This window comes from Bos taurus, chromosome 7, assembly GCF_002263795.3.
Source record: "Bos taurus isolate L1 Dominette 01449 registration number 42190680 breed Hereford chromosome 7, ARS-UCD2.0, whole genome shotgun sequence".
Lineage (NCBI taxonomy): Eukaryota > Metazoa > Chordata > Mammalia > Artiodactyla > Bovidae > Bos > Bos taurus.
The window spans coordinates 40,208,763-40,217,534 of NC_037334.1; the positions used below are offsets into that span (position 1 = coordinate 40,208,763).

At 39.5% G+C, this 8,772-nt stretch overlaps 1 pseudogene; it reads left to right on the forward strand.

Moving 5' to 3' along the window:
* The first annotated feature begins 1,244 nt into the window (after positions 1 to 1,244).
* LOC104972830 (large ribosomal subunit protein uL23-like) lies at positions 1,245 to 1,767 on the forward strand (annotated as a pseudogene).
* Positions 1,768 to 8,772: the final 7,005 nt, after the last annotated feature.

Sequence of the window (8,772 nt, forward strand, 5' to 3'; positions counted from 1 at the left end):
GAAACTAGAAGAATAGTTCATGAATAAATAGAAAATATCAATAAGCAGATACAAATTATAAAATGAAATAAATAGAACTTCTGAAGCTGAGAAATGAAAAACTCACTAGGGGTATCAATAGCAGATTTTAAAAGGCAGAAGCAGAAGACAAATCAGAGAATCTGATGATAGATCAATTTAGATTATCAGGTCTAAGAACAAAAATTTTTTTAAATGACAAAAAAAAAAAAGCCTAAGAGATCTGTGTTATATAATCAAATATAGCAACATAGGCATTTGGAAATTCAAGAAAGAGAAGAGACAAAGACACAGTAAGAATATTTAAAGAAATAATTGTTGAGAACTGTTCAAGTTTGATAAACACATGAAAAAACACATGTAGGAAGTTCAATGAACTCCAAGCAGCACAAACACAATAGAGATACTTATACATTATAATGAAATTGTTGGAAGCCATAGACAAGGAGAGAATCTTGAAAGCAACAAAAGAGAAACAACTCATCATGCACATGAGCTCAATGGGATTAACAACAAATTTCTCAGAAACCCTGAGACCATAAGGAAGTACCCTGACCACTTAAACCACTGAAATTTAAAAAAAAAAAAAAAAAATCAACAAAGAATTCTATATTGAAACATACATACTACCATATGTAAAATAGTTATCCAGTGGGTATTTGCTGTAAGATACAGAGAACCCAAAGCTGGTGCTCTGTGATAACCTAGAGCAATGGAATGGGCAGGGAGGTAGGAAGGAGGTTTAAGAGGGAGGGGACATATGTATACCTATGGCTGATTCATGTTGATGTATGGCAGAAACCATCACAATATTGTAAAGTAATTATCTTCCAATAAAAAATGTTTTAAAAAAGTCCACAGCTAATATCATGCATAAGGCTGAAAGGCTGAAAAATTTCCTTCTAAGATGAAGAAAAATACAAAGATGCCAGTTTTCATCACATCTGTTCAACATGGTACTAGATTTAAATATATATATTTTTGACTTTTGAAAAAAAAAAGAATTTTATATCAGGCTAAATTACTCTTCAAATAAAGGAGAAATAATATATTTTTAGCTACACAAAAGCCTTTAGATTATTAACAAGAAATGTTAAAAGATTTTATTCGGGCTAAAAGGAAAGGTCGCTAGATAGGAATTTGAAGTCATATGGGAAATAGAGAATTCTGGCAAAAGTAACACAAGTATAAAAACTAGTATTACTGTATTTTTGATTTTCAACTTTCCTAAATTATTGAAGATGGCGCCGAAGGTGAAGAAGGAAACCCCTGCTCCTCCTAAAGCTGAAGCCAAAGCAAAGGCTTTGAAGGCCAAGAAAGCAGTGTTGAAAGGTGTCCACAGCCACAAAAAAAAAGAAGATCCGGACGAAGCCCACCTTCCGGCGGCCCAAAACACTGCGGCTCGGGAGGCAGCCCAAATATCCTCGTAAGAGCGCCCCAGGAGGAACAAACTTGACCGCTAGGCCATCATCAAACTCCCCCTCACCACCGAGTCAGCCATGAAGAAAATAGAAGACAACAACACACTGGTATTCATTGTGGATGTCAAGGCCAACAACCACCAAACTAAACAGGCTGTGGGGAAGCTCTATGACATTGACGTGGCTAAGGTCAATACTCTGATCAGGCCTGATGGAGAGAAGAAGGCATATGTTCGACTGGCTCCTGACTGTGATGCTTTGGATGTTGCCAACAAAATTGGGATCATCTAAACTGAGTCCAGCTGGCTAATTCCAAATATAAAAGTTTTCACTATGAAAAAATAAAATAAAATATAAGTATATTAAGGGAAAATTATAAACCTGTGCTAAACAGTGTGTAAAGATGTAATACTTGTGACAACAGCAAAATAAAGAGAGACAGAGCAATGTAGGGGGCAAGGTTTTATATATAATAAAAACAAAGTTACAATAAATCAAACTAGATTATTGTAAATTTAAGATATGAATTGTAATTCCTATGGCATTTGACAAATAAATTTATGTACAATATACACAAAAGGAAACAAGGAGAGAATCAAAACAGTACACTAACAACAACTAAATTATATACAAAAGACAGTAATGGAAGAAATGAGAAACTAAACATCTGTAAGACATATAGAAAATAAATATCAAAATGGCAGAAGTAAGTCTGTCCACACCAGTAATTACTTTAAATTTCAATGAATTAAACTCTCTTATTTAAAGCAAATATTGGCAGAATAAAACATGATCCACCTATGCTATCTTTAAGAGATTCACTTAGATTCAAAGACATAGATTAAAATTTTTTAATGGAAAAAGTAACATTCCATGCAAATTTATCAAGAAAAAACTGGAGTGGAAATACTGATATCAGAACAGTATAGTTTAAAAAAAACTATTACAGAGGAGAAGGTGAAGATGTTGGAATAAGAGGAAAGAGAACCCCAATGAAAATATCAAAAATACATCTACATGTGGAACTGTTCTCACTGAAAAGTAACTGGAGACTGGCAGAAAGAATTCTGCACAACCAAGGTTGTAAGATGATCCACAGAAAATCAGGTAGGAAGGGAAGAGAATCAGTCCAATCTGGCCTGTGAACCTGGACGGGGACTTAGAGGAAAAGGGAGATTACAGAGTGGAGATCCTCCTGTGGTAGTGAGATTCGAACCAGATTTGGGTGTACCAGCCCTGAGCACCGACAGAGGGAAGATGAGCCCCTTTGGTGGGTTGGAGGGCCAGTGGGACTAATAGGAAGTCTGTGGGAAGTTTGGGCTTGGCTCAGGAGGAGTGCACATGCTCCCTAAGCAGGGCAGAGAAGGCAGATGGACAACTGCATGAGTGGCTGGCCAACTTCCCATGACTGCTCTAGTGGGCTGCCCTGCCAAGTGAACACTCCAGCTCTGCTTGGAAGCTCAGGTATGAGACACAGAGGAGGCTCAGACCCTAAGGGGCATCTGAGCAGAACAGAGGTAGCCATTACCAGCACTCACATAGGCAGCTCAGCAGCAGCAGCTCTGGTCTCTCCCAGCAACCATACCACCACAGCTTGTGCCCCTACTTATACTAAGAGTCCATACAGGCCTCACGTACTTGGAAGAGCAGCTCAACACCAGGGCAAGAGCAGCAGAGTCCAAGGGAAGAGCCAGCTGTGAGAGACAAATGAGGCTCAGACCCAAAATGCTGTCTGAACAAGGTAGGGGCAGCGAATACAGGTGCTTACTCCAGCAGGGCATCAGAAGCACTCATATCTCTGACCCCAGATGGACTATCACAGCCCATGCTCCAGACAACATCAGCTACTCTGGCCCCAGCACTACTAACCTCTGGGGAAAGGATTCTGTGCTGGGAGGGTTGAGAGCACCACTAAAAAGAAATGAAGTCAGCTTAGGCCCAGCCTTCAGAGTTTCTGCTGTAGCAACTTCATACCTGCCTCCAACCCTGATAGGGAAGTGACAACCACTGAGAAGATGGGAAGCTCTGAAACACACCTAGCTCAGGCCCTGGCCCCATGATCTCCATACCAGCCTCCTACCAAGACGAAAACTGCCTGAGGAAAAATGTGAATTCTGTTCCTGTCGAATCCAGCTCTCCTACCAAAGTCATGGGGCATACTGCATAGGGATGCTCCCACACAAGGACATCACTTCAAGATTGCAATAGGTAACTGTTTTACCTAATTTCATAGAAACAAAGAAAGTGATGCAAAAGAAGAAGATGGTATTTTTCAACTACAAGAGAAAGAGAGGAGAGAGATCAAGATGGCAAAATAGAAGGATGTGGATGGGAGGCAGGAGGGAGGCTCCAGAGGGAGGGGATAAATATATAATTATGGCAGAGAAGGCAGATTGACAACTGCATGAGTGGCTGGCCAATTTCTCATGACTACTCCAGTGGGCTGCCCTGCCAAGTGAACACTCCAGCTCTGCTTGGAAGCTCAGATATGAGACACAGAGGAGGCACATTATTGTATGGCAGAAACCAACACATCATTGTAAAGCAATTATCTCCAATTAAAAAAAAGAAGGATGTGGAGTCCAACCCCTCCCACAAATGCATAAATTACATCTATGTGTGGGACAATTCACAGAGTACCCACTGAACACTGGCAGAAGGTCTCATACAACCAAAATTGCAAGAAAGGTAACCATGTACTGGGTGGGATTAAAGGGAATCTAGATGAAGCTTGTGAAGGGGGGCTTTGAAAGAAGAAAGGATCCTTCACCCTAGGAACCCCCTTCACTGGCTAGTTCAGCTAGAACAGATAGGGAGTTTCAGAGGCTCAGAGGACAGTGTAGCAGCTGGCTTGTGGCAGATAGAACATACGGCACCAGTGTAGACGGTCCTGGCCACCTTGCTGCACTACTCAGCTCAAGAGTGTGGTCCTGGCCACAACTGCGGATGTGCTCTGATCTACCATAGAAGCCTCACTGTTAACATGTACATGAAGAGAGGTGCAGGGTCCCATCATATCAGCCTCATTCCCAGTGTGCTCACAGCAAGCATGGCTCTGCCTCTACAAGCTCTGGGAATGCACCTGCAGATTTCCCTCCTTCAGAGGCAGGGCTTAAATTTGAGCCATGTTTTGGCAGCCATGCAACTTTGATGGATTTATGCTGCCAGCAGCTTTGTAAGCTAGGCACTTGCAGAACCTCCAAGCAAGAGCTCCTGTGGCTGGAGCCAATCTGACATTAGCAGTGGTGAGTTTTGTATGTGCATGCATGTGGAGGTTGGGGCAGGCATCTGGGCTGATTCTATAGCTCCTATGGCAAGTCCATATGCAAGAATATTTTCCTGGTGCCTAACTTTGGCAGATCACCGGTGACTTTGCAGACACAGCACCTAAGGAACACGCAGGCTGCTTGCCAGCATTCCCGTGGTTGAGATGGGGCTGAGGGCAGTGGCAACAACTGTATGCTTGTGAGCACACACAAAATGTGACAGGCAATGCCGTAGGGTGAACTATCTGGTGGGTAGCTCCTGCAGAGCAGTATTCCATGGCTCTTCTCTCAGTTAAAGTGCTCAAGTCCCACCTACCTTACACTGCACCTTAGAACTGGATCAAGGAGCTTCTACTCCAACAACTGGGGGGTAGATCCAACCCCAACAGGGCTGTGACAACCACAGAGCAAAGAGGAAGCCCCACTCAACATCCAGTGTAGGGGCCAATTTCCACGTCAGTCACAACCCTATCAAAAGGATGCTCCTGGAGAAGGGAATGGCAACCTACTCCTGTATAGTTGCCTGGAGAATCCTGTGGATAGAGAAGCCTGGCGGGCTACAGTCAATGTGATCACAAAGAATCCAACATGACTGAAACGACTGAGCATGCATGCATGGCATCAAGAGGATGAAGGCCTGCACGCACTGAGGAAAGACAGATAGGCATCCATACTAAAAAACAGCCCTCACACCAAAAATTTTAGACTAACACAGGCTACACATGGTTGATCCCACATAAAAACAATCCTTTAAGGCCAGAGTAGATAACTGTTTCTCCTAAATTCAAAGAGTCAGAGAAATACAAGTAAAATAAAGAAGCAGAGGAGCCATTCCAGATTAAAAGAATAAGAGAATTCCCTTGAAAGAACAAAAACTGAAACAGACCTCTCCAGTCTACTAGACCCTGAGCTCAAAAAGGAGGTAATAAAAATACTAAAGACATTAAGAAAGGTTATCAATAACAAACAACAAGAAACTATAAATTATACGCAATGGAGTATTACTCAGCCATTAAAAAAATACATTTGAATCAGTTCTAATGAGGTGGATGAAGGGAGTGAGTGAAGTTGCTCAGTCGTGTCCGACTCTTTGCGACCCCATGGACTATAGCCTACCAGGCTCCTCGGTCCATGTGATTTTCCAGGCAGGAGTACTGGGATGTGTTGCCATTTCCCTCTCCAGGGCATCTTCCCGACCCAAAGATCAAACCTGGGTCTCCCGCATTGCAGGCAGATGCTTTACCATCTGAGCCACCAGGGAATCAGAGGTGGATGAAACTGGAGCTTATTATACAGAGTGAAGTAAGCCAGAAAGAATAACACCAATACAGTATACGAACGCATATATATGGAATTTAGAAAGATGGTAACGATAAACCTGTATGCGAGACAGCAAAAGAGACACAGATGTATAGAACAGTCTTTTAGACTCTGTGGGGGGTGGGGGGGGATGATTTGGGAGAATAGCATTGAAACATGTATATTATCATATGTGAAACGAATCACCAGTCCAGGTTCGATGCATGATACAGGGTGCTCGGGACTGGTGCACTGGGATGACCCAGAGGGATGGGATGGGGAGGGAGGTGGGAGAGGGGTTCAGGATGGGGAACACATGTACACTTGTGGCAGATTCATGTCAATATATGGCAAAACCAATGCAATATTGTAAAGTAATTAGCCTCCAATTAAATAAATTTATATTAAAAATAAATAAATAAAAATTAAAAATTAAAATTAAAAAAAGGAGCCAATCAAAATTAGAAAACTGGTGTTTCCCTAGTGGTTTGGTGGTTAAGACTCTGTGCTTCCAATGTAGAGGGTGCAGGTTCAATCCCTGGCCAGGAAACTAAGATCCCACATACTATGAAGTATGTGGGCCCCCTCCAAAAAAAATTAGAAAACTAGTTTTCTGGATGAAAGCTACGCTAAAGGCAATAAATAGTAAATTACATAACACAGAGGAAAATTAAGTCATCTGGAAGATTGATTAATGGAAATCACCTAACCAGAACAGTAGATACACAAATTAAAAAAAAAAAAAAAAAAGATGAAGAAAGCAACATAGGAGATCTGTGGGATAACATAAAGCAAGTCAATCTACACATAATAGGTATCCCAGAAAGAGAAGAAAGAGAACAGGATTGAAACTGCATTTGAAGAAATTATGGTTGAAAACTTCCCAAACCTAAAGAATGAATCAGATACTCAGGTACAAGAAAAATGGAGGATCTCAAACAAGGTGAATCCAAACAGACCCACATCAAAACATTCTAATTGAAACGGCAAAAGTTAAAGAGGATTCTGATGGTAGCAAGAGAAAAGCAAGAGTTAGTTACAAGGGAACCCCACCAAAACTATAAGCTGATTTCTCTACAGAGACCTTGTAGACCAGAAAGAAGTGGCAAAATATACTCAAAGTTCTGAAAGGGAAATACCTACAACCTAGGATACTCTACCCGGCAAGATTACCATTTAGCTAGGATACTCTACCTGGCAAGATTACCATTTAGCTAGGATACTCTACCTGGCAAGATTACCATTTAGAACAGGAGAGATAAAGAATTTCCCAGGCAAGCAAAAATTAAAAGAATACACCAATATAAACCTATCCTTAAAGAAATATTGAAAGATCTTCTCTAAATAAAAAATTAGCAAGAATCTATAGGAAAGAAAAAAAAAATCACATTAAGAAAGAAAATTGTTTAAATAAGCCAGTACATAGATTTTTAAAAATCAAAAATGGAAAGCAATTGTAACTATAATGAACAGCAAAAGGATAACCATGAAGATGTAAAAGAGTACATAAAAATTTTAAAATGTGGAAAAGGAGAGTAAAAAAACATAGATTATGTTTTAGAATGTGTTTGAGTTTATACAGACTACCTGCATAAAGCAAGTAGATATAGTAGTGAGTTAACATACTTGAAAACCAGAATAACCACAAGTCAAAAACATATGATAGGATCACAAAAACCAAAGAGAACTCAAGCAAAAACAAAAGAAAGACATCAAACCACAAAAGAAAAAAAAGGAGAAATACAAAATCAACTGGAAAACAAGATTTAAAATGGCAATAAATACATATTTATCCATAATTACCTTAAATGTCAATGGACTAAACCCTCCAATCAAAAGACATAGGGTGGCAAATTGGACAATGAAACAAAAACTTACAAAATGCTTTTACAATAAGAGGCCCCACTTTAGGATGAAGGACACATTTGGATTGAAAGTAAGAGGATGAAAAAAGATATTTCATGCAAACAGATATGACAAGAAAGTGGGGTTAGCAATACTCATCAGACAAAATAGACTTTAAAACAAAGGCCATAAGGAATGATAAACAAGGACACCATGTACTAAAAAAAAAAAAGGCTCAATACAAAAAGAGAATATTATACTCATTAACATATATGCACCTAATAAAGGAGCACCTAAATACATAAAACAAGCACTAGCAGACATAAAGTGAGAAACTGACAGCAACACAATAATAGCAGGAGATTTTAACAGCCCACTGACATCAATGAACAGACCTTCCAGACAGAAAATCAATAAGGCAATAGAGATCCTAAATGAAATAATACAACACATGGAGACTAAACAAAATGCTACTAAAAATATCCATGGGTAAATGATGAAATCAAGGAGGAAAATTTAAAATATCTTCAGACAAATGACAACGAAAACACAAATCTACAAAATCTATTAGATGCAGCAAAAATAGTTCTAAGTAGGAAATTCCTAGCAATACAGGCCTTCCTGAAAAAATAAACATCTTAAATGAACAACCTAAATTACCACCAAAAAGAATTAGAAAAAGAACAAACAAAGCCCAAACTTAACAGAAGGAAAGACATAATGAAGATCATAGAGGAAATAAATAGAGATTTTAAAACTATAAAAATCAATAAAGCCAAGAGGTAGTATTTTGAAAGGGTAAACAATATCAACAAACCTCTGGCCAGGCTCCCCAAAAGAAAAGAGAGAGGACTCAAACACAATAAGAAACAAAAAAGGAAAAATAAAAACTTATACTTTAGAAAGTTAGAAATACCATGAGA